Source organism: Macaca thibetana, chromosome 2 (assembly GCF_024542745.1).
Source record: "Macaca thibetana thibetana isolate TM-01 chromosome 2, ASM2454274v1, whole genome shotgun sequence".
Classification (NCBI taxonomy): domain Eukaryota; kingdom Metazoa; phylum Chordata; class Mammalia; order Primates; family Cercopithecidae; genus Macaca; species Macaca thibetana.
Window position 1 is genome coordinate 144,585,380 of NC_065579.1, and position 27,471 is coordinate 144,612,850.

A 27,471-nucleotide genomic window follows, 5' to 3' on the forward strand; every position below is an offset into this window, starting at 1 on the left:
CTTTCAATCTATGAACACAGGATGTTTTTCCACTATTTATGCTGTCTTTAATTTCTTTCCATGGTGTTTTATAGTTTTCCGTGTATACTTAGGTTTTTTTGTTGGGTTTTTTTTTTGCGGGGGGATGGAGGCTCACTCTCACACCTAGGCTGGAGTGCAGTGGTACGCTCTTGGCTCACTGCAACCTCCACTTTCCGGGTTCAAGTAATTCTCCTGCCTCAGCCTCCCAAGTAGCTGGGATTACAGGTATGTGCCACCATGCCTGGCTGATTTTTGTATTTTTACAAGAGACAGGGTTTCACCATGTTGGCCAGGCTGGGCTTAAACTCCTGACTTCAAGTGATCTCCCCACCTTGGCCTCCCAAAGTGCTGGGATTACAGGTGTGAGCCACTGCACCCGACTAGTATATACTTATGTTTTAAGTGTATACTTATGTTTTAAGTGTATACTTAAATGTTTTAAGTATTGTGCTTCCTTGGTTAAATTTAATCCTAAACATTTTATTCTTTTTTATGGTATTGTAAATGGAATTGTTTTCTTAATTTCCCTTTTGGGATGTGCTGTGTTAATGTATAGAAATGTAACTGATTCTTATATGTAATAACATGCAGTTTTGCTGAATTTGTTTTATTCTAAAAGTTTTTGGTCATCTTTAGAGTTTTGCATATAAGGTTCTGTTGTCTGTGAATAAGGGATAATTTTACTTCTTACTTTCCTCTATGGATGCCTTTTATTTTTCTTGACTAATTGCCCTGGCTAGGACTTCTAGCACAAGTGACAAAAGTAGCCATTTTTGTCTTGTTCCTTATCTTAGAGGAAAAGTATTCAGTCTTCCATCAATAAGTGTGGTGTTAGCTAACAGGTGGTTTTCTTATGTGGCGTTTATTATGTTGAGGTAATTTCCTTCTATTCCTATTTTGTTATGTGTTTTAATCATGAAAGGCTATTGAATTTTATCAAGTACTTTTTTCCATCAGTTCAGAGGATCATGTGTTTTTTTCCCTTCATTCTTAATGAGAGGTACTTTACATTGATCAGTTTTCGTATGTTGAACCACTCTTGCATTTCTTGGACAAACCTCTGTTGGTAATGGTTTGTATATTTTAACATGCTGCTGAATTCAGTTTGCTAGTATTTTGTTGAGGATTTTTGCACCAGTGTCCGCAGGAAAGAGAACAGTTTATAGTTTTCTTTTGGTGTCTTTGGCTTTGGTATCAGTGTGATAATACTAGCTTCATGGGAGTTAGGAAATGTTTCCTTTCTCCTCAGTGTTTCTAGAAGAGTTTAAGAAGGATTGATGTTATTTCTTTAAATGCTTGGTAGGATTTAGCAGTGAAGCCATGTGGTCCAGGACTTTTCTTTTTTGGAAAGTTTTTGATTACTTATTCTATCTTCTTACTGGTTATAGGTCTATTTGGATTTTCTTTTTTAAAATATAATTTTTATTTTATTTTATTTATTGTATTATTTTTTATTTTGAGACAGGGTTTCACCATGTTGCCCGGGCTGATCTTGAACTCCTGGGTTCAGGCAGTCTTGCCACCTCCACCTTCCAAACTGCTGGGATTATAGGCATGAGCCACCACACCCAGCCCAGATTTTCTGTTCCTTCATGATGCAGTCCTGGTAGGTTGTGTGTTTCTGAGAATTTGTCCGTTTCATCTAGATTATCCAATGTGTCAGTGTATAATTGTTCATAGTACTAGTTTATAATCTTTTATTTCTGTAACATTTGTAATAATGCCCCCACTTTTATTCCCATTAGATGAAGAGACTTTAGTGTTCATTCAGTGTCATATACTCCCACATCTCTTCCCTCCCAATAAAATTATATCCTGTTTGTATAAATCGGTGTTCTGTGTTATATAATTATGATACTATTACAGATACTTCCTAGTATCTCCAACGTAGCTGTAAAACTCTCCAGATACTATTTTCTATACAAATCAGAAGAATTTTTAGTTTCCTTTTTTCCTGTGAAAACATTCCTTCTAAAAGCCTCTGACCTCCTACTCTAGTCCCTACTGATTGCTCTTTGAACTTACTGTGCGCTGTGCACAGCTGTCATCCTGCTCTGTTGTTTGTATTCTTTGTTTTCTTGAGTCCGTGTCTTTTCCTTCCTTCCTTCTTTCCTTTTTTTTGTTTTTTTTTGTTTGTTTTTTTTGGGGGGGGACAGCATGCTATATTAGCTTCCTAGGAAAGCGTGCATCAGAGGTGATTTTCAAAAATTTATGTGTTCGAACATATTGTTATTTACATGTATGTGGCTAATTGATAGTTTGACGAGGAATAGAAATCTAAGTTGAAAAATTTTACCTCAGAATTTTGAAGGCATTTTATTGTCTTCCATTTTCTAGTGTTACTTTTGTGTATAATACTGCCATTGTCATTCCTTATCTACATGGGTGACCTCTCTTCCTCTCCCTCCCACTCTAGTTGTTAAGATCTTTTCTATTCTGTTCATGAAATATATAGTCATGAAATATACAGTCATGTCCCCTGCTGTATATATTTTTTCATAAATGATACTGTGCACTCAGAGGGTTCTTTGTGTCAAAGTTCATGTCCTACTGTTCTGGGAAATCATTTTGTGCTAGTTCTTAGATAATTTCTTCCCTCAGTTTTTCTCTAGTCTCTTTTCAGAACAACTGATTAGTTGGATGTTGGGTCTCTTGAATTAATCCTTTCATCTCCTCTCATTTTCTCTTGTGTTTCCATCTGCCTCCAGCTTTTACTTTTAGTGTGATTTCCTGACTTAGAGTCTGTCTTCATCACTGACTAGTGCTTGATTATGTTACTTAATGTCTTTGTGCTAGTTTCTCCAACTGTAGGGTTAATTATTGAACTCATTTTAGAGGATTATTGTGAGAATTAAATGATTTACTGCATGTAAAGTATAGCACATAGAAAGTAATACATTGTGGCAGATGGCTTTCAGCTCTGGCTGTTATTGCTTCTTCAATTTTATTTTCATTTTTGATATCTTATTTTTAATTTTGGGAACTCTTTCTCCCTTTATTTTTATAGCAACTTTTTATTCATGGGTACAGTAGCTTGTTGTAATTCTCTGAGAGTGTTAATTGCAGTTTTTTATTGTTTAGTTTTTTTCTTTCTTACATAGTTGCTTTTATCCAAATTCATTTTTGTTTCTTTTAGTTCCTTTCTTTCCTATGGAAGCTTTCCTCAGATGGTTAATGATCCTCATTGTTGGTCTATATTTAAGAGTAATGTAGCCAGGCACAATGGCTTATGCCTATAATCCTAGCACTTTGGGAGGCCGAGGCGGGTGGATTGCCTGAGCTCAGGAGTTTGAAACCAGCCTGGGCAACATGGTGAAACCCCGTCTCTACTAAAATACAAAATACTAGCTGGGCATTATGGTGTGTACCTGTAGTCCCAGCTACTCAGAAGGCTGAGGCACAAGCATTGCTTGAACCCTGGAGGCAGAGGTTCCAGTCAGCTGAGATTGTAACACTGCACTCCAGCCTGAGTGACAGAGTGAGACTCTGTCTCAAAAAAAAAAAAAAAGGAGTAATAGACTTCAGCTCAGCTGCTGGGAACTATGATCATGCCACTGCACTCCAGCCTGGGTGACACAAGAAATAAAAAAAATACATTTAAACAAAAGAATGAAGGACTTAATACTGAAAACAAAAACCCCAAAAAAGTTTTTTTGTACATGTGTAAACCTCATCAGCTGGCTTGATTTTACTGTGGATTGATTAGATAGGCACCCACACCCTCAACTTCAGTACAAATGTTTCTTAACTTGCAGTGGGGTTATGCCCCAATAAACTCATTATAGCTTGAAAATCTGTTGAATGCACCTAACCTAGAGAACATCATAGCTTAGTCTAACATCCCTTAAACATGCTCAGAACACTTATATTAGCCTACAGTTGGGCAAAATCATGTAATACAAAGCCTATTTTGTAATAAACTGTTGAATATCTCATGTAACATATTAGTATTAAATACTGTTCTGAAAGCGAAAAGCAGAATGGTCATATAGGTATTTAAAGCATGGTTTTCACTGAATATGTGTTGTTTTTGTACCATGATAAAGTAAGCTGAACCATTGTAAGTTGAGGACTGTGTGTCCATAGGTTTCCTTTCTGGGGCCATTCAGTTTTTTCCAGCAAAAATTCTTCAGTTTCCTGTTTGTAGGGTACTACATGTCTTGTTGCCAGTCTTTGTCTTTGCTTGTTTTAAAACTGTGGCATAGGGGATAGCGTTGGCAGCATGGGGGTTGGAGGTTCACCTTGCAATACTTACACTTTCACTTGTTTTAATTCTGGGAAAACCGAAGAACAGGGCCGCGCTCCTTCATATGAAGATGTGTTTGATATCTCAGGGCTGGGACCTCTTTGGTTCACTCTTCGGTTCAAGTTACCCACAGACTATACCTCGTTTTTTCTGCAGTGGTATGAGAGGTTGTGGTGATGGTGAGTTTACCTGGCTGTACCACATTCAGCCAGTCCTCTAGTTTTAGCCTGCTTCTCAACCCAGGTTTCTGTGGGACCAAAGGCTGAGCCTTTTCAAGGTTCTGGGGTGAAAATTAGCTTGCTTCTCATTAATATCCCCCGATAGTCATTTGGGGCTTTGTCCATTTTCCTAAATTAGTTTCCACTTCATCATCTGCTTTCCATCCTCCAAAAGTATGTCAGCATCTGTGATCCACTGTCATGTCCTTGACTATTCTTTTTGTCCGTGTGGGTTTGTACATTTTTGTTGTTGTTCCTTTACTCATTGTTTAATGTAGCTTGGTAAAGGGATAGAGATAAATGCATGAGTATATTCTATACTTAACTGGAATTCAGGGAAAGTACTACTATTAGTAAACCAAATTGAAATTGTTCATTGATGGACTGCAAGGTATTCCAGAAATATTTCTTTAACGTATCCATTCAGCAACTGTTTAAGGAGTGCTTACTGTGTTGTGTGCTAGGCATTGTTATAGTTTTCAAGTAAATATTCTGTTCACATGAAGCTTTCATTCTGTCAGGAAACAGACAATAAACATCTAAACAAAAATAAAATGTCGAGAGCAGTAAATGCGATAAAGGAAAGGGAAGGGATCAAAAGTGACAGGAATTACTGTCTAAGCACATTCAGGCAGATTTTTTTCAGAGGGTAACATTTAAACAGAAACCTGAGTAAAGTGAGAATGATTTATGTAAGTGTCTGGGGGTGGGGGTTACAGAGGTAGGGAACACTCCAGACAGGGAAGAAGTGGAGGAGAATGCTTGGTACAATAAAGGAATAAGGAAGAGGCCTGTGTGGCAGCAGTACAGGGAGGGAGGAAGAAGGTGATAGGAGGTGAGGTCAGAATGGGAGATACGGCCAGATCATCGTGGGTATTATAGGCTATGGTCAAGAGTTTGTATTTTATTTCACATAAAATACATTTTGGGGAGGTATTGGAGAGTTTTCAGCAAGAGAATGACCTATCTTTGGGGCTTGAATCACAAGCCTACTGATAATGCAAACTGCTGCAGTCAGTTCCTGCCCTGACAGACCAAGCTGTCTTCCTTGATGGTGAGCAAATTTGGGGTTGCTCCCTATTTTTAAACCATTGCCACCAATAGTCCCCACTACAGAATTTCCCTACGTAGCTATATTATATACTACGTAAACCCTGGCTTCCTTGGTTTTTTACCTCATGGGCTGAGTTGTTAAGATTCCTACTCTTTTCCGGCTTTGGGGTTGAGGGTGTTAGGGAACAAGGTCTCACTCCGTCACCTAGGCTGAAGAGCAGAGGCATGATCACACTCACTGTAACCTTGAACTCCTGGGCTCAAGCAGTCCTCCCGCCCCAGCCTTCCAATGAGCTAGGATTACAGGTGTGTACCACCACATCCAGCTAATTAAAAAAAACTTTTTTTTTTTTGGTAGAGACAGGATCTCACTATGTTGTCCAGGCTGGTCTTGAACTGCTGGCCTCAAGCCATTTTCCTGCCTCAGCCTCCCAAAGTACTAGGATTTTAGGTGTGAGCTGTTGTGTCCAGCCTAAAATTCCTACTCTTAAGAATTGGAAAGCAAGTGCTTCTACTATTATGTGATACTTGCATTTCTGAAAAATCTTGTGCTTCTGCCCACTAAAAATCAAAGCCTTATGGAAAAATAGGGCTTGGAGTAGACCAGAGAACTAACAAAAATAGTAACAATCATAATAAGAATACTAGTTAAATACCCAGTTAAAAAGACATGTTAAATTCCTAATAAACAGAGTAAATACAGGATTTCGTCTTAAAAATGAAGTGAAAGTAGCTTTATGGCAGGGGTTGTAAAGAAAGGTTAACGATGCTGAGTAATTGCATAAATGCATAAAGCTTTGGGAGAAATGCATAAAGATAGAGGGGAACCATACAATGAGCATTTTCAAGACAGCACATGGCCAGACTGAGAAAAGAGGAAAAACCTGGTTGAATAGGCATCATGTGTGACACAGTTCCCTATAGCTTCCTAGCCAGTATACTTTGCGTTCTGTGGCTGTTAGTTGGTGATACAAAGCATTACAGAATTGAGAGCTATCACTTGTCAATCAGACTGATTTTTACTGTTACACTGGCATCATGTCTCTATTGACAATTTTATGGAATCAAATTCACATTACAGAGCTAACTTTGCAACAGATCATACCATACTAACAATAATAGCTATTAAACTTTGTGCCTTGGCACTGCTAAGCACTGTACATATATCATTCTATTTAGTCTTAAGATAAAGCCACAGGGTGCAGTGGCTCACACCTATAATCCCAGCACTTTGGGAGGCTGAGGCAGATGGATATCCTGAGCCCAGAAGTTCAAGACCAGACTGGACAACATGGTGAAACCTTGTCTCTACGAAAAAATTAAAAAGTTAGCCAGGCCTGGCGGCACATACCTGTGGTCCCAGCTACTCGAGAGACTGAGGTGAGAGGATCGCTTGAGCCCAGGAAGTCAAGGCTGCAGTGAGCCAGTGAGCCAAGATAGCACCACTACACTCCTGCCTGGGTGACAGAATGAGACCCCATCTCAAAAAAACCAAAAAACACAAAGCCTGTTGGTACTATAATTTTTCATAATTAAGGAAGCTAGGGCACAGGCAAGGGTTAAAAAACTTGTCTACTCATCACATAGTTTAGCAGTAGGTGGCACTGGACACTGAAGTTGTAAGATCATACAGGACCAGGGCTTGAGTTGATACCATATATAAGTTCTAATTGTTAGGGAGCATAGAAGCAAGGAGAGCTTGTCTTTAGAGAAAACCTGGAGAGTAACCAGACTCTCAGAAGAAAGCAAAGAGGAGTTTCTGGGACCATGTGGCCCCAGAAAGAGATGGAGAGAGAAGCTGCTTGACAGTTTCTCTAGTTCCCATATAGCCTGGTTGTACATATTGAGATTGGTTTCTGTGAGTATCCTTTCAACAAATCTCTTCTTTTCACTTGAGCAAGTTTGAGTGTCAGTTGTTTCCAAACAATCACTAACAAAAGCACTCAAACCCTCCCAAGTTGTAATATTTGGTATGTATCTGGCATGTCACATTTCAGGGATGTAAACATCAATTTTCAAGTAAGTAGATAAGTTTAACTGCTTTTTCCTATGAAATTGAATAAATTATCAGTTGGAGTTCAAGCCCATGGCTCTCAGATGTACATATGGATTGGATAGAGGTGGGGAAGGTCCTCTGAAGGTAGGGAAAAAGGAGCAGAGAAAGGGAACTTGAATTAGCTGTAATGTTTGGTTTCTCTTATTCTTTAGTAACAGCGTATCAGCGTTGTGCTGAATTTTCTTGAACCTTTTTTTTTTTTGCTTTCATCCGTGACTTTTACCACCTGTATGTATATTCCTAAATGATACATGTCTTTTAATTTTAAACTTTAAAAGTAGTTATTTTATATGTATTCTTCTCTGTGGCTTGTATCTTTTGTTCAGCATTGTTTTTGAGATTTATCCATGTTGATATATGAATCTCCTAGTTGATTTCTTTTTTTTTTGAGACGGAGTCTCGCTCTGTCCCCCAGGCTGGAGTGCAGTGGCGCGATCTCGGCTCACTGCAAGCTCCGCCTCCCGGGTTCCCGCCATTCTCCTGCCTCAGCCTCCCGAGTAGCTGGGACTACAGGCACCCGCCACCTCGCCCGGCTAACTTTTTTGTATTTTTTTAGTAGAGACGGGGTTTCACCGTGTTAGCCAGGATGGTCTGGATCTCCTGACCTCGTGATCCACCCGTCTCGGCCTCCCAAAGTGCTGGGATTACAGGCTTGAGCCACCGTGCCCGGCCGATTTATCTTCACTAGGAATAGTTTTTTGTTATATGAATATACCATCAAGTATTGATTCTATTACTTGTGGACAGTTGAATTGTTCATCTGTGCTTTTGTGGGGGTGGCAGGATAGGAGTGATATTAGGAGTAGTGCTTCAGGAGACATTTCTGTACATGTCTCCTGGTACATTTGTGCAGAAGCTTCTTTTAGGGTATATAGAGCTAATGGGGGGAACACTTAATTGTGGGGGATATACATGTTCAACATTAATAATGCCAAACTGTTTCCAAAGTAATTAATACACTGTTCCATCAACACTGGATGGATAAGAGTTACTGATGTTTCATATTCTTGCTAACACATGGTGTGATCTCACTCTAGATTTTTGCCCTTCAGGTGGTTATGAAATTTTCGCTCAGTGTGCTTTTCATTTATATTTCCTCATTTATTAATGACATTGAGCATGCTTTTGTATTTTATGGACTGTTTATGCCTCCTCACTTAAGAAATTACATTCTTAAACCTATTTTTGTTTTGGTTTGTTTTTTTTTCTCATTAGTAAGAATGTTTATATATTTGTGTTGCTACCTGCTTGTTAGTTGTATGCTTTGCAAATTTTTTTTTTTTTTTTTGAGATAGAGTCTCACTCTGTTGCCCAGGCTGGAGTACAGTGGCACGATCTCAGCTCACTGCAACCTCTACCTCCCAGGTTCAAACAATTCTCCTGCCTCAGCCTCCCGAGTAGCTGGGATTATAGACATGCGCCACCGCACTTGGCTAGTTTTTTTGTATTTTTAGTAGAGACAGAGTTGTGCCATCTTGACCAGGCTGGTCTCGTACTCCTGACTTCAGACAGTCCGCCCACCTTGGTCTCCCAAAGTGCTGGGATTACAGATGTGAGCCACCGTGCCCGGCCACAAATACCTTTTCTCTTATAGCTTATCTTTTCACTGTGATATTTTATATTTATTAATCATTTCTTTCATGGTTTGCACTGTCTGTATCTTGTTTCAGAAACCCTCATGATCATAATTCTTTTTTTTTTTTTTTTTTGAGACAGGGTCTCACTCTGTTATCCAGGCTGGAGTGCGGTGCAGTGGTGATATATAAGTACTCTATCCACCCCACTGGGCTCAAGCAATTCTTCCACCTAAGCCTCCAAAGTGACTGGGACCACAGGTGCCCACCATGCCCAGCACATTTTTTGAATTTTTACTAGAGATAGGGTCTTGCCATGTTGCCCAGCTGGTCTCGAACTGCTGAGCTCAAGCAGTCCACCTACCTTGGCCTCCCAAAGTGCTGGGATTACAGGCATGAGCCACCACACCTGTCCTCTCATGACTGTAATTCTTAAATTGTCTTCCAAAAGTTTTAAAGTTTTCGCTTTAGGCCTCCTGGAATCGACATTTGAATATGAGATGATGATTTATAATAAGGTCAAGTTTCCCTAACTTTATTCTTCATCTTTAAGAGTGTCTTGAATACTCTTGGTCTAAAGATCTTCAATACAAATTTTTATTTATTTTACTTTTTTTTATTTTTATTTTTTAAGAGACAAAGTCTGTATTAGGATTCTCTAGAGGGGCAGGACTAATAGGATAGATGAATGTATACAAGGAAGTTTATTAAGGAGTATTGACTCACATGATCACAAGGTGAAGTCCCACAATAGGCCATCTGCAAGCTGAGGAGCAAGGAAGCCAGTCTGAGTCCCAAAACCTCAAAAGTAGGGAGGCCGACAGTGCAGCCTTCAGTCTGTGACCAAAGGCCCGAGAGCCCCCGGCAAGACACTGGTGTAGGTCCAAGAATCTGAAAGCTGAAAAACTTGGAGTTCGATGTTCAAGGGCAGGAAGCATCCAGCACAGGAGAAAGATGGAGGCCGGAAGACCTAGCCAGTCTAGCCCTTCCATGTTCCTCTGCCTGCTTTTATCCTGGCTGGGCTGGCAGCTAACTAGATGGTGCTTACCCAGATTGAGGGTGGGTCTGCCTCTCCTAGTCCACTGACTCAAATGTTAATCTCCTTTGGCAACACCCTCACAGACACACCCTGGAATAATACTTTACATCCTTCAGTCCAATCAAGTTGACATTCAATATCAACATCACGCTGTCGCCCAGGTTATAGTACAACGACAGGGTCGTAGCTCACTACAGCCTCAAACTCTTGGGCTCAAGCAGTCCTTCCACCTCAGCCTTCCAAGTAGCTAGGACTACAGGTGTGCGCCACCATACCCAGCTATTTATTTATTTATTTATTTATTTAATATTGTAGAGATGAGTTCTCGCTATGTTGCCCAGACTGGTCTGGAACTCCTGGGCTCAAGCAGTTGTGAGCAACTGTGCCCATTCTAAATTTTTAAATTAACTTGTTAGGGTTATACACATATAGAAACAAAAACCTGTTGACTGCTGACTTTTTAGAATTGGAATTGCAAGTACTTAAATGAATCAATTTAGAGAGAATTGATGTCATGATATTGAGTCTTCCAATCCATCATGGAAAATCTTTCAATTTATTTAAATTTTCTTTGATTTTTTCTGCAAAAATTAAGCACATCTTTGATTTCCCAGTGTTTTATGTTCTATGATGCTATTTGTAAATATCTTACAAAAATTTTATTTTCTCTCACTGGTATGTAGAAATGTAAATGATTTTGTTTATAGATTTTTTTAACAATCTTGCTCTTACGAATTCTAATAAATTCATTTAGATTTTTATGTTATCTATGATTTAATGACAGTCTTATCTTTTTCTTTCCAATCCTTGCGCTTTTGTCTTGCCTTATTCTGGCAGAGATCTCCAGTACAGTGTTGAATGGAAGTGTTGATAGCAGACATCCTTGCTTTGTTCCTCATCTTAAAAGGAATGATTTCAACAATTTGCTATGAGCCTTTATTCGATTGTGGACATTGGAGTAAAAGTTGTTATATTCAGCACACACTGAATTTTATCTAATGCTATTTTTATTTTTATTTTTTATTTTTAATTTTGTGAATACATAGCAGGTGTATATATTTGTAGGGGGCATGAGATATTTTGGTACAAGTATACAATGCATAATAATTACATCAGGGTAAATGGGGTATCCATTACCTCAAGCATTCATCATTTCTTTGTGTTATGAACATTCCAGTTGTACTCCCTCAGTTATACTGAAAGGTACAACTTATTACTAATTATACTGTAGTGCTATCAAATACTAGATCTTATTCATTGTATCTAACTATATTTTTGTACTCATTAACCATTCCCCCCACTACCCTTCCTAGCCTCTGATAGCCATCATTCCACTCTCTGTCTCCATGAGTTCAATTGTCAGATGCTCTTTTTTTAATGATCTGAGATGATCATATGATTTATCTTTTTTGATCAGTTAATGTGAATTAGCTCGACTTTGTAATATTAAACCCATCTTATATTCTGCAGTTAATCTCAACTTGATAGGTTAATCTGGATTATGCTCTTATATATATATATATATATATAAATATATATAAGTATATAAAAATATATATAAAAAAGAGCATAATCCAGAATATATATATACACACACACACTCTTAGTTTGCTAACATTTTGTTTAGGAATTTTGCATCTGTGTTCATGAGTGAGATTAACTTTTAATTTTTCTTAAATTTATGCTAGCCTCATAAAATGAGTTGGGAGAAGGTTCCCTTGTTTCCTGCCTCCTATAATAATGTACATAAAATGAGAATTATTTGGTCCTTGAATGCTTATAGAACACACCAGTAAAACTGCTGGTGCTTGGAAAGATTTTTAACTATTGATAGAATTTCTTTAATGGTTAAGACTTTCCGGATTTTCAAGTTGTGATTGACTCAGTTTTAGTAAGTTGTGCCTTCTTCAAATAATTTGTTCATTTTGTCTACGTTTTCAAATTTATTGGCATCTAGTTTTTAGAACATCCTTGTTTTGTATTTTTTTTTTTTAATTTTTATTTTTTATTTTTTATTTTTGAGATGGAATTTCACTCCCGTTGCCAAGGCTGGAGTGCAGTGGCACAATCTTGGCTCACCACAACGTCCGCCTCCCAGGTTCAAGCAGTTCTCCTGCCTCAGCCTCCCGAGTAGCTGGGATTACAGGCATGCGCCTGGCTAATTTTGTATTTTTAGTGGAGACCAGGTTTCTCCATGTTGGTCAGGCTGGTCTCAAACTCCCAACCTCAGGTGATCTGCCCGCTCCAGCCTCCCAAAGTGCTGGGATTACAGGCGTGAGCCACCATGCCCGGCCTTGTTTTGTATTTTTAATGTTTGAAGTATCTCCAGTTATAATCTCCTTTGCGATCCTAATATTATTTGTCATCTCCCTTTTTTCCCCTTGGTCATTTTCACCAGAGTTGTTTTATCACTGATTAATTTGTCTTTATTATTTTCTTCCTTCTACTTTCTTTGCACCTATTTTGCTATTCTTTTTGTAAATTCTTAGGATAGATACTCAAATTATTGATATCTCAGCCTTTCTTCTTTTCTAATATAAGCATTAGACTATATATAGTCTTCTGAGTATAGCTCTAGCCACATCTATCCCCAGGCAACCACTGATCTTCTAATTGTTTTAGATGGATTTGCATTTTCTAGAATTTTCTATTAAATCATTCAATGTGTCCACTTTTTTTGTCTTGATTCTTTCATTTAGAGAAGTTATTTGAGACTCATCCATGTCGTTGCGTATATCAGTATTTTACGTTGTATCCGTTGTGTAGATATGCTTAATCCATTCAGCTGTTGATGGACATTTGGGTTACTTCCAGTTTTTGACTATTACAACTAAAGTTGCTGTGAACATTTGTGTATGTCTTTGTGAGAACATATGCTTTTCTTTTTCTTGGGTAGATAGCTAGGAGTGGAATTGCTGGATCATATGGTTCTTTTTTTAAAGAGACTGCCAAATTGTTTTCCAAAGTCGTCGTATGAGTTCATATTCCTACTAGCAGTGCAGAAGAGTTCTAGTTGCTCTACATCCTTGTCAACACTTAATATGGTCCGTCTTTTTACTCTTAAGCATTCTAATAGATGTGTACTAGTTCTTAATTGTAATTTTAATTTGCATTTCTCTAATGACTAATGTTGAACATCTTTTCATGTGATAATTTGCCATCCATATATCATCTTTGATGAAGTGTTTTATCAGACCTTTTGCCTATTATTAAAATTGAGTTCTTTCTTTTCTTGAGTTTTGGGAGTTCTTTATATATTCTGGGTAAGATACATGTCCTATATGAGATATATGGTTTGCAAATATTTTTCTCCCAATCTATGGCTTATATTTTCATTATCTTGGCAGTCTCTTGAAGAATAGAATTTTTTTGTTTTGATATTTATCGATTTTTAAAAATTTTTATGAATCATGCTTTTAATGTCATATTTAAAAATCTCTGCCTAATCCAAGGTCACATTTTTCTCCTGTTTTTTCACTAAAAGTTTTATAGCTCTGGGTTTTACATTTGTGATTAATTACATTTTTGTTATATTTAACTTAATCACGATGTAGTCAGAGGATCTGGTCTTTATGATACTGAGTCTTTGAAATTGGCTTAATTTATTTTTAGTTTATGTTTTCTTCCAGAATTTTTATAGGTATTTACATCCATGTTTATGTAGCTATAGAAATATATAGATTTTTAAAATTTAAACAAAATGGAATCACACTGGTTATGATGTTCTGAACGCTGATTTTTTTAACTGTCTCAGATTTAGAGATATACATAATTCCTTTTTACTCTCATATAATATTTTATAGATTAGAGCTATACTTATTTAGCTACTCCTCTAAGACACACATTTAAGTTTGCACATTGAAGTATTTTCCAATTAGATGCACATTTAGTTTTTCCCAGATTTTCTCAAGCATAAATAGTACTGTGACGGACATCTTTATATATGCCTCCTTGGGCTCATATGTGGGAGTGTCTGTCTCTCTAGACTAGAAGTAGAATTTGAAATTAAAAGCTGTCTGGATCAAAGTAAATCTTCTAAGGGTTTTTTTACCCCCGACAGTTTTTTAACAGTCACATAACTTCATATGCAAAAAGTAGCACCATTAACTAGATCAGTTATTAATTCAGCAGGTATGCATCAAGTACATACCGTGAGATCCTTCCTCTTAGGGGATTCCAGTTCCTTCAGACTCAGTGCCGCCTTTTTAAACAGTATTTTTTAAAGACCCTTTTACTATACCAAGGTGATATTCATAGAAAATATAAGCATTCCTGTGCAAATAACTTACAAAAATCAATATATAATAATTATATTCAGGAGAAATAAAAGGAAAGCAACTTATGAAATAATATGTATTTCATGTAAATGCTCAGGCATAACTACTAAAGATGATATAACAGATAAGTCACATACTTCTTAAGTAAGTACATACTTAAATAAGGGTACTAAGAAGATACAACTGTTTTGTAGATGAAATGTAGAGAGTCAGCTGGAATAAATGTTAAATAGAATTAATGTTAGAATAGGTGAGACTGGACTTACTTATAATATGATGGAAACAGTTGACAGGAGGAATTATTAAGGAGAAAATTGAGGAAGCATGATGCCCTTGCAAAAGATCTGTACCTTATGTGGAAGTGTTGTGCCATAATGATTTGTTACAGTATGTCTTGCCACAGAGTAATGACATTGTGTCATAGAGAACATCTCCTTTCTTGAAATCTGTATGTGAGGTATACCTTTAGTGTCTGATACCTTTAAAAAAGACCTTGGAAAGCATATCCTTTTATTGGTCACAGAAAATAGAGAATTAGAAAATGAAACCATTTTATCTACCAGAATAAAAAATCAAAAATTAGCATCTGCTGTGGGAGAAGGTTAACATCTTACTCAGGGTCACAGGTTGAGCATTGCTCTTGATTTCTCCAGGGAAATTGTTAATAGGAGTGCCACCCAAACGTGAACGTAATTCTAAGTGTAGTGTGTTTCCATGTAATCAGCTGCCCACCAGGATGATTCAGATTAGCTTTGTAATTGCAGAAGCAGCCTGGTTTTTTTAAATCTTTAGTAGCAATTATTTAATAGGCAAGGAGACTGATAATTATGTTTCAAAGTAGACTTTTATACCTCATTTTACCAAGAAAAAAAAGTTTTCGTGTTATTTCTTAGATGGGTAAGAAAAATTTTTATTTATTTTTTATTTTATTTGAGGCAGGGTCTCACTCTGCCACTCAGGCTGGAATGCAGTGGCAGGAACACAGCTCCCTGCAGTTTCAGTCTCCTGGGCTCAAGCAGTCCTCCCACCTCAGCCTCCCAGCCTCTAGCTGGGACTGCAGGCACATGCCACCACACCCAGCTAGTTTTTTTATTTTTTGTAGAGATGAGGCCTCTCTGTGTTACCCAGGAGGTCTTGAACTCCGGGGCACAAGCAATCCTCCTGCCTTGGCCTCCCAGAGTGCTGGGGTTAGAGGTATGAGCCACCATGCTGCCAAGTTTTTCTTTTAAAAGTGAAGAAAAGGCCGGGCGCGGTGGCTCAAGCCTGTAATCCCAGCACTTTGGGAGGCCGAGATGGGCGGATCACAAGGTCAGGAGATTGAGACGATCCTGGCTAACACGGTGAAACCCCGTCTCTACTAAAAAATACAAAAAAACTAGCTGGGCCTGGTGTCGGGCACCTGTAGTCCCAGCTACTCGGGAGGCTGAGGCAGGAGAATGGCGTGAACCTGGGAGGCGGAGCTTGTAGTGAGCTGAGATCGCGCCACTGCACTCCAGCCTGGGCGACAGAGCGAGACTCCGTCTCAAAAAAAAAAAAAAAAAAAAGTGAAGAAAAATGTGAAGGACACCAGTAATTTCAGATGTGGGGTAGAAAATAAGATCATAATGCTAATTTGTAGCAATATTTGCTGGTTTTAAAAGGTAGCCTTGTATTACAAAGTTTTTTTAAATTAATTATAAAAGTTGTGAATTTATTACCATACTTCGTAAAAGTAATCATTTCCACCTCTACCTCTGTCACTTCTTAATCTCCTTACTCGTACTTGTCTTTCTCCATAATGCTTCTCATTATCTACAAACATATATACTTAATTTGTTTATCACATTAGAATGTAGATTCCAGGAAGACCAGAACTTTGTTTCATTTGCTCTTGTGTTCCCAGTGCCTAAAATACAGTGCCTGGAACACAGTGAGCAATCAAGATACGTTTATTGAATGAATAAATCTTTTGCTCTTTTCTCACATGCATATCATCTGGTTGTAATCACATTGTGCATATACCTTTGTGTCTTGTGTTTTCATAAAATGTTATTACACAGAATAAATACCATCATCTTTTCCCCAGGTTGCCACATAACCTGCTTTGATCATTGTTTTTCTGTATCCCGGAAACATAGCATAATTTACTAAACTGTCTCCTACTTTGGGACATATAAATTGCTTTTGATCTTTCTGTATTATAAATTAATAGTATATTCACGTGAGGACGAAAAGATGCACAGATGAACAGACAGATGTATATATAGATAGACAGATAAACTTTACAGAGGGAGGACTGGAGAAGTAGCTCTGCAGCTCGGAACAACACCCCAAATCACACTGCAGAGCCAGTCTGGCGAAGCCATGGCTGTACAGCCAGTACCACAAAGCCTGGAGATGGACCTCCAGCTTCCAGTGCCAAGTCTGTGAGACCAGTGAATCTGATTGACCCCCTGCTCTCTTCCAGGGGAAGCAAGATTGCAAATATCTGGCATTGTCTGTTTTTACAGGTAGAGAAAGGCACTACCTCACCCAAACCTCTGGGAGAGGGAATTCTTATATTTCCTAGAAAAAGAATTTAGGACCACACACTGATAAAGCCATTTCTGTGTTTAGGATAATTCGTATAAGGTGGATTCCCAGAAGTATAACTATCAGGTCAGAGGACATGAGCAATTCTGATCATAAAGGACCAGATCTCTTGACCTCAATGGTTTAGTCTTGGAACTTTTTGCTTCCTTGTATTAATCTTTCCTTTTACACATACATAAAGCACGTTTACTGGCTGTACTTATTCACTTACTAGTGAATAAAGTGTTGTGTTTCTTTTTTTTTTTTTTTTTTTTTTTTTGAGAGGGAGTCTGGCTCTGTCGCCCAGGCTGGAGTGCAGTGGCCGGATCTCAGCTCACTGCAAGCTCCGCCTCCCGGGTTTACGCCATTGTCCTGCCTCAGCCTCCCGAGTAGCTGGGACTACAGGCGCTTGCCACCTCGCCCGGCTAGTTTTTTTTTTTGTATTTTTTAGTAGAGATGGGGTTTCACCGTGTTAGCCAGGATGGTCTTGATCTCCTGACCTCGTGATCCGCCCGTCTCGGCCTCCCAAAGTGCTGGGATTACAGGCTTGAGCCACCGCGCCCGGCCAAAGTGTTGTGTTTCTTAGAACTTTAAATAGTTTTTGAGGTGAAGGGATTTCTCATCTACTCAAAAGACAATCATCTCTTTTTTTTCCCCTCTTGATTAATTTTTTTTCTCTTTTGGATAGCAGTACCTGGGTTTGTGCTAGAATCTGAGAACGAATTACATATTTATTTCACCATAAATTGTTTTATGTTAGTACGCATACAAACTTCTGGAGTGGAAATTTCATCATTTATTGCAGCGTGAATTTATTCTCAAATTTTTTCTTTCAACCTCCTTCTCCACCCTATGTAAAAGTAAATATCTGTAACACCTCTTTCCTCCTACTCTTCCCCTAGGCTTTTGTTTTGTTTGTTTTTGCTGATTGGTCAGCATTCACTTCATATCAGTTGTTGAGGTATAAAAACCAAGTAGTGAGTCCCCATGTCCATCAGGGGGCTGCAGTGTACCTTAGTGGCAGGTGCTCTTGTCTCAAAACCAGAGAACCTAGGTGTTAGTTTCAGCCTCACCACTAATGCACTGTGACTTCAGGAGCTCCATCCCCTCAGTGGCTTTGGGGAAGGGGTGGGACTTAGACTTGAAGTCATTCTATGGACCTATTATAGTGTTCTTCATTTGCTCTGACTACATATGCCCATCTTCCTGCCAGAATGGGAGGCTTCTGAGTCCAGAACTCAATCCTGTATTCATATGCCTGGTGCATGTTGGGTAAATATGGTTAAATGAGCCCAGTTTTGTTCTTGTGGGTCTTTTGTATGTAAAATAGTCCGTATATTCTTGCCTACACTTTAAGTGAAAGAGGAACTTGCAAAGACCTCCTATCTTTAAGAATATTAGGGCCAGGCATGGTAGCTCACACCTGTAATTCCAGCGCTTTGAGAGGCCCAGGTGGAAAGATCACATGAGTTCGAATATCAGCCTGGGCAACATAGTGAGGCCCTGTGTCTACAAAAACTAAATTAAAGAAAAAATTTGGCCTGGCGCAGTGGCTTACACCTGTAATCCCAACACTTTGGGAGGCTGAGGCAGGCGGATCACATGAGGTCAGGAGCTTGAGACCAGACTGGCCAACATGGTGAAACCCCATCTCTACTAAAAATACAAAATTAGCAGGATGTGGTGGCGGGCACCTGTAATCCCAGCTACTCGAGAGGTGGAGGTAGGAGAATCACTTGAACCCGGGAGGTGGAGGTTGCAGTGAGCCGAGATTGCACCATTGCACTCCAGCCTGGGCCACAAGAGCAAGACTCCGTCTCAAAACAAAAAAAAGAAAAAGAAAAAAATTACTGGGTGTGGTGGCACATACCTGTAGTCCTGGCTACTCTGAGAGGCTGAGGCAGGAGGATCACTTGAGCCCAGGAGGTCAAGGCTGTAGTGAGCCATGATTGCACCACTGGCACTGCAGCCTGAGTGACAGAGCCAGACCTTGTCTTTATTTAATAAAAAGAAGGAAGAATATTAGATTACTGCACTGTTAGGTTGAAGATGCTATATGCAGAATGTGGTGTTTCTGGGCTTTCCAAGTCTTCCCTCCTCTCCTTGTAGGTTTAAAAATGTTTTGAGTTGGTTGGACTCCATGGTAACATTCTTGTGAACTTTCAGTTGAGGAAAGGTGATCTTTAAGGGGGAAGGGGTGGAGGGAGAGAGAGTTTAACAATGGCAACAATCTAGGTGAAGGGAGAACTTTGTAAAGCAGAGTACATCTTCCCTAGAAGCAGTTAGTCATATTATTAGACAAACTGTTTCAGCAGCTGGCAAAACAGCAAGAACACGTCGATTTTGCTTCCTTGGTTACAGGCAGTGATAGTGTACTTGACCTTCCGCAGAGCTGGGTCACAGAGAGGGCATCTTTAAACAGCCCTGTCTGGTTTTGGTGAATGGAATCTGCACTGGCAGGATTTGAAAGCAAATGCCCGTGAGTTCCCTCAACCAACCTTTGGCCTGGGAGGTTGCTGAGAAAAAATATAAATAAAGCTGCAGGGAGCCATTGGCATGGTAAGTGTGAGTGTCCTAAAGAAAACAAGACTGCAGTATCGAAGTCTATTCTCTTTCCCTGTGTTTCTGAGAGAAGCCTCCTTGTAATGCAGTATATTTCAATAGGCACTTATTTTTACAGCAGTTAGTATAATAGCAGTGGATTTAGACACCTATTGTATATTTGAAGAAATTCAATTTAATGGCTTGCTGTGCGAAGCTCCTAGCAAATTGTTTCTTCATAGGAACTTGTATTTGAATATGCTGGGTAAATTTAGGTGGGGCAAAAGTTGTTTGTTGTTTTTGGCAGGTTAATCGGCCTGTGAACAGTTTATGAACCATATTGCTCTTGAATATCTCATTGTTTTACATAATTGTGGGGAGTGGTTGTTGACTCGGGATTTTTGTTTTTTTGTGACAAGAAATTTAGCGCTAAGTTTTATCTTTTTAAAATCTCTATTACCAACTGTAAAATTCAAAACTGTCTAATCAATTCTGATATAAATGATGCTGGTTTATAATATTTAGATTTCATTCCCTCATTGGCTTTATTGTAAAGAAGAGCTGGATATATATATCATCAAGAGAAGTAGTTCTTTACTTACACTGTTATTGTAAGGTTCTAGTCCTTTGAGGACTGGAACTGCACGTAAAAGCCAGCAGCCTCCTATGGATTCCTCTCGCTGATGCAAGTTGCTGCACAAAGGGGGTTAATCTCTTTGCCCATTGGCCCTTCAACACACTTACTATTTAATGGTCCTTTGAAATAAACTAGTGAAGGTTATGTGGTACATTTCAGTTCAAGCTGGAGGTGTCTCCTGCCTGACACCCTTTACCCTACTTAAGCATTTACATTGTTCATGATTTCACTGGAGTGTTAAGAAGTACTGAGTTCCTGTTTGAAATTTGTAACACTAGATCTGCACAATCTGTGTTTTCACAGAGTGTAACTCTGTTATCCTATTAATAACCCATAAGAATTTTTGTAGCCAAAATCCAGAATAAATTATAGATTTAGAAACTCTTAATATTGCACATTGCACATTAATTCAATGATATGAGCATCTTTTTCTTTTGTTAATCCCTTTTTTTTTTTTTTTTTTTTTTGAGATAGGGTCTTGCTCCATTGCCCACGCTGGAGCACAGTGGTGCCATCGTAGCTTACTACCACTGTAGCCTCAAACTCCTGAGCTCAAGTGCTTCTTCTGCCTCAGCCTCCTAAGCAGCTGGGACTACAGGCATGTGCCACCACGCCTGGATAATGTTTTTGATTTTTAGTAGGGATGGGGTCTTGCAGTGTTGTCCAGGCTGGTACTCAAACTCCTGGCTTCAAGTGATCTTCCTTCCTTGCCCTCCCAAACTGCTGTGATTATAGACGTGAGCCACTGCACCTGGCCTGTGAGCATCATCTTCAGCCTGGATGTTCATTTTTCAGCAAGTGATTGCATGTAAGCCTCAGAAATTTTTCCTGACAATTATTTCTTTATAAAACAAACAACAACAACAACAAAAACCCTGCCGTCAAAGCAATGTCATGCCATTATGGAATAGAGGACGTTCTCATTCCAGGATGAAAAATGTATGAACTTCTTCAACAGCCTGATAAACCCACCTGTGTCGGTGGAAGCCAGTACTCCTTGGTTTATATAATGAACTACCAAGGCAGGTGTTGTGCTGTACCTCCAGGGTATCTAATTAGCAGACAGGCACAAGAGTAGAGTAAAGCAAAGCAAAGTCCAGGCGGAGTCCCAGGATCAAAGACTATAAGACAGTGACTGCTTATTCATCCCTAAAGGTATTCATTCCCTAAGTGTTCATTCACTAAGCATTCATTGTGGGCCTAATATGTGCCTGGCCTTGGGAATAAACAGAGAAATAGGAAATGCCCTGGTGCTCTGTGGAGAGTACTAAGGTGCAGGGACTGTGGGAGCCCAGAGGAGGGCATTTGTATTAACCTGAGGGGTGTCAGGAAAGGCTGGCCAGAGGAGCATGGCTTTTATTAAACTCTTTAGTGTTCAGTAAAACATTTCTGTGTTTGGCAAGCGTGGTTACCTTTAGAAAGGATGTGAAATGGAACAGATGATTTTACCCTTTTAAGTATGAGTTGGAGACCATGCCTTGGAAGGCCTGTCTAAAGACATTTCACACTGAGCTTGCCCATGGTTTTAATTGAGTCCTTTGAACTGGCAGTTTTCCTGTCAAGGTAAAGTGGCCCTAACCAAGGTATAACACACACCTGGGTGTTGTCTGGCATTTATACAGTGTAAACTAAGTGATCCTATCCTTTGCAACTTGAGCGACTTAAAGGGGTAGAAAATAGGGTAAGGCAAAGGCCAAGACTGACATTAGGCGCTGAGGTGCTAGGCAGGAAAAAATAGAAAGGAGATACTTCAACTAGTCAGAAATGCATCTAATATTTTTATTTCCTTTTTACCAAACTGACTTTTTATTGCTGTGCTGATGAGTCTCAATAAAATATTTCTGGAAAAAAGAGCCAAGCATGGTGGCTCACATCTGTAATGCTAGTGCTTTGGGAGGCCAAGACAGGCGGATCACCTGAGGCCAAGAGTTCGACACCAGCCTGGCCAACGTGGTGAAGCCCCATCTCTACTAAAAATACAAAAATTAGCCGGACATCGTGGTGGGTGCCTGTGATCCCAGCTGCTCAGGAGGCTGAGGCAGGAGAATCGCTTGAACCTGCGAGGCGGAGGTTGCAGTGAGCCGAAGTTGCATCACTGCACTCCAGCCTGGGTGATAAGAGCAAAACGCCATCTCAAAAAAAAAAGAAATGTTTCTGGAAAAAAAGTAAATTTCTTGCCTTGATGTCTGTTCATAATTATCAGACTCTAAATTCATATACCTGCAATAATCTCTTAGCAGTCCCATCATAACATCACTTTGCCTTCATGCAAGACCATATCTCAACTGCCTCTGGTGCCACTAGAACATACCTTTTTTCTAATGGCTTCAGGAGTAGGGGTTCCCAAATATTTTCTGATTAACCTGTCACTTCCAGAGTTAATCATCTTTTCACTGAATCTCAGGGCTGTTCACTCAATCTAAATTTATTACTGAGCCTACAGGGAGCCCATTGCCAATATGGCCCATGCTCCCTCTCAGGTAAAGGGTCTTTAGGGCTTCTCATATCAAGGGAATAAATAAAATTTGCAAGTGTATTGCTGAACAGGTGAGGAAGCCAAAATCCAGGGAGTTTAAACTGTAGCTCAGGGAAGGTAGCAAAGCCAAGGAATAGCAGTGTCAGCACCCAGCCTGTGCTTTCTGGTAGCTGTTCGTCCTCCACAGCAGCTTAGAGGCAGGGCCACATCTGGTTGCCCTGTGCACACAACCCCAACGTGGCACAGAGTGCTTACCAGGTTCAAGTAAAGCATAGACCACTGTCACTTTGTCTTAATGACATAGAAAAGTTTCTGAGATATGTTAAATACTTTTTGAATAGTGTTTTTAAATTTTTGGTTTTTTATCCACTCATCTGTGCACTGATTTTTTTTAAAAAAGCACTTTTTATTGTAGTATAACATACCTAAGTTTAAAATTCATCAGCTTATAACACAATGAATTATCACAGAGAAAACATTTCCATGTACTCACCACCCAGGTTAAGAACAGAATAGAAATTTCCTGCAGCCCAGAAGCTCTCCTTATGCCCCTCTCCCAATCATTACCTGCACCCTCTTCCTTAAAGATGACCTCTACCCCAACCCCTTACACCATGGATTGAATTTGTTTGTTGTTTATTCTTTTTTTTAAGACAGAGTCTTGCTCTCTTGCCAGGCTGGAGTGCAGTGGTGCAATCTCCGCTCACTGCAACCTCCGCCTCCCAAGTTTAAGCGATTCTCCTGCCTCAGCCTCCGGAGTAGCTGGGACTACAGGTGCGTGCCACCACGCCCAGATAATTTTTGTATTTTTAGTAGAGGCGGAGTTTCACCATGTTGACCAGGATGGTCTCGATCTGTTGACCTCGTGATCCACCTGCCTCAACCTCCCAAAGTGCTGTGACTACTGATGTGGGCCACCACGCCCAGCCTATTCATTCTTTAAAAAAAAAAAAAAAAAAAAAGTAGCCAGCTATGGTGGAGTGTACCTGTAGTCCCAGCTACTCAGGAGACTGAGATAGGAGGATCGCTTGAGCCCAGGAGTTCCAGGCTGCAGTGAGCTATGATTGTGCCACTTCAGCCTGGATGACAGAGCAAGACCCTGTCTCTAAAAAAAGAAAAGAAAAAATCACAGCTCTATTAAGATAAAATTCATATACCATACAATTCTTTGTTTTTTTGTTTTTTTGAGATAAGTTGTCATTCTGTCACCCAGGCTGGAGTGAAGTTGCACAATCATAGCTCACTGCAGCTTCGACCCTCCGGGCTCAAGTGAGTCTCCCACCACAGCCTCCTAAGCAGCTGAGACCACAGACACACGCCATCAAACCCAGCTAGTTTTTTTAATTGTTTGCTAGAGACCAAATTTCACTATGTTGCCCAGGCTGGCAGTTCACCTATTTAAAGTGTACAATTCTGTGGCTTTTAGTATATTTACAATATTGTGCAGCCATCACTAATACCTAATTCCAGAACATCTTCATTACCCCGTCAAAAAAAAACCCCACACTCCTTAGCTGTCACCCCCCAGCCCTAGGCAACTGCTAATTTGCTTTCTATCTTTGTATTTGTTCTGGACATTTCATATAAATTGAATCATATATGGTCTTTTGTTACTGGCTTATTTTACCTAGCATAGTGTCTTTAAGGCTTATCCATGTTGTAGCATGTACCAGTACTTCATTTTTGCCAAATAATATGCCATTGTACGGATACACCACATTTTATCTATTCATCATTTAATGGACTTGGGTGTTTTCACTTTTTGACTATTAGGAATAATGCTATGAACATTGTGTACCAATTTTTCTGTGAACACGTTTTTATGACGCGTGTGTGTGTGTGTGTACACACCTAAAAGTGGAATTGCTGGTCAAATAGTAACTATTTTCAAACTTTTGAGGAACTGCCAGAGTGTTTTTCAAAGTGACTGCACCATTTTATGTTCCCACCAGCTATATATGAAGGATCTGGTTTCTCCTCAACCTTGCTAACATTTGTTATCCTGTGTCTTTTTTATTGTAGCCATCCCTAGTGGGTGTGAAGTGGTATCTCATTGTGGTTTTGATTTGTATTTCCAGTGATGTTGAATATTTTTTCAAGTGCCTATTGGCCATTTTGTGTATCTTCTTTGGAGAAATGTCTGTTCAACCCCTTTGATCATTTGTAATTGGTTTTTGTCTTCTTCTCATTGAGTTATAAGGGTTCTTCATATGTATTCTGAATACAAGTCCCTTATCAAATATATGATTTGAGAATTATTTTCTCCCATTCTATCCATTTTCTTTTTCACTTTGTCTTGAAGCACAAAAGATTTTAATGTTGGTAAAACCCATTTTATGTATTTTGTTGTTGCTTTTGTTTCAAGTGTTAATATATTAAGAAACCATTGCCTAATCCAAGGTCATAAGGATTTGCACCTGTGGTTTTTAATTTTTATGTATGATATGAGGTTGGATTTAATATTATATTTTAAAATAAAATACAAAGAGTTTTCTGTTTGAGAGACACATTAGCACATTGTATCATGTGTACCAAAGACACTTATGTAGTGTTTATAACTTAGGTTTAGAAAAATTTTCAGGTTTATGACAGTATCAGTTACCATTTGCTGAAGGTAACTAATGTTTAACTTATTATTCATTAACTTTCACACCAGTGCCATAAAGTAGTAACAATATGTCCATGTTGAATTTCAGGAAATTTTGAAGTTTCACATATTCGCTATTAGAAGATTTATTTATGTATTTATTTATTTTTTGAGACGGTGTCTCGCTCTGTCCCCCAGGGTGGAGTGCAGTGGCGCGATCTCAGCTTGCTGCAAGCTCTGCCTCCCAGGTTCACACCATTCTCCTGCCTCAGCCTCCCCAGTAGCTGGGACTATAGGCGCCTGCCACCACGCCCGGCTAATTTTTTGTATTTTTAGTAGAGACGGGGTTTCACCATGTTAGCCAGGATGGTCTCCATCTCCTGACCTCGTGATCTGCCCTCCTCGGCCTCCCAAAGTGATGGGATTACAGACGTGAGCCACCGCGCCTGGTTAGGGGTTTAAATGACTTGTTTAAGGTGATAGTACAAGTTTCAGAGTCCAGGTCTGTCAGATTCCATAGCCTGTGGGTACTCCAATAATGCTGATGACTTTAAAACTTCTTGCAAGTAAAGTAAGGATGTGAGTCAAAATTTGGCCTATTATTCTGCCAGTGAAGAATTCTCAATACAGTCACAAACCAAATGTGAACCATATAATGACGTTTCTGTCAGTGCCGGAGTGCCTATAGGAAGGAAGATAGTCCCATAAGATTATAACTGCATTTTGACTGTACCTTTTCTATGTTTAGATACACAGATACTTACCATTGTGTTACAGTTGGCTATAGTATTCACCACAGTCACATGCTGTACAAGTTTGTAGCCTAGGGGCAATAGGCCATACCACATAGCCTAGATGTGTAGTAGGTTATACCATCTAGGTTTGTGTAAGTACATGCTATCATGTTCACACGATGAAATGACCTAATGACACATTTCTCAGAAGATATTCCTGTCTTTAAGCAACACATAAGTGTATCTGAAACTGGCAGAATTAACTTGCAAACTAATAGACTCAACGAAAAATGTAAATGTTCATTGTTAAAGGATTCAATGAATATGCTCTGATAAAATGGCCAGCCTTTTCTTTTCAGTTACAAATAAACCGAGCCAGCCATTATGTGTACATGATCCTGGGAGACATACCTTGCAGGATCTGAACCTCACCATACCTCCTATAAAATGGTTGTGCTTGTCCTGCCTATTTCTTAGCGAAGAGAGAGCTAATCCATATTTTTTAACCTAAAAGTCACTGTAAAAATACGGGATTCTGTTGACTTCATTGTAGTGAACTTGTTGTTGTTAAAATGTATGCTTATGAAAGAAAAAAATTTAATAGCCCAGTAATGAATTAATTGATAATATTTTATCAAATTGAGATAATAATTCACATACCATAAAATTCATTTTTTAAAAATGGACAGCTTAGTGGGTTTTCGTACATTCACAAGAGTATGCAACCATCACCACTGTCTAAATCCAGAATATTTTTATCATGCCCCCACTATAAAACCCACATCTCTTAACAATTATTCTTGCTACTCCCGTTCCCCTATCACCTGGGCAACCACTGATCTACTTTCTGTCTCCGTGGATTTGCCCATTCTGGACATTTCAGATAAATACAATCATGCAATATATGGTGGTCTTTTGTGGCTGATTCTTCCATGTTGTAGCATGTCAGCACTTCATTCCTTTTTATTGCCAAATAATATTCCATTACATGGATAGACCATGTTTCATTTATCCATTCTTCATTTGAGAGATATTTGAGTTGTTTCTACTTTTTACCTGTTATCACTAATGCTGCTGTGAACATTTTTATACAAGCTTTTGTGTATACATATGTTTTTCTTTGTCTTGAGTATGTACCTAGGAGTGAAATTATGGGTCCTATGGCAACTCTGTGTTTACCCTTTGAGGAACAGCCAGACTGTTTTCCAAAGTAACTGTACCATTCTACATTACTACCAGCAGTGTATGAAGGTTCCCATCTCCACATTTTCACCAATACTTGTTATTGTCCATCTTTTATATTGTAGCCCCTAGTGGATATGAAGTGGTATCTCATCGTGGTCTTGATTTGCATTTCCCTAACAACTAATGACCTTTAAACATCTTTTCCTGTGCTTATTGGCCATTTGTATATCTTCTAGGAGAAATGTCTTAACTCTTTGCCCATTTTTAAATTGGGATT

The 27,471-nt window shown here is 39.1% G+C and overlaps 1 protein-coding gene across 9 annotated transcripts in view; it reads left to right on the forward strand.

Moving 5' to 3' along the window:
- The window catches only part of NR2C2 (nuclear receptor subfamily 2 group C member 2), a 102,099-nt gene that overhangs the window by 25,300 nt on the left and 49,328 nt on the right, over window positions 1-27,471 (forward strand). The window contains exon 1 of one of the 9 annotated variants that reach the window (XM_050781675.1): window positions 524-1,627. The exons of the other annotated variants lie outside the window; for them this stretch is intronic. The gene's annotated coding sequence lies outside the window, so the exon portion shown is untranslated. Of the gene's footprint in view, window positions 1-523; window positions 1,628-27,471 lie in introns of those variants that run through there. 9 annotated transcript variants of the gene reach the window in all.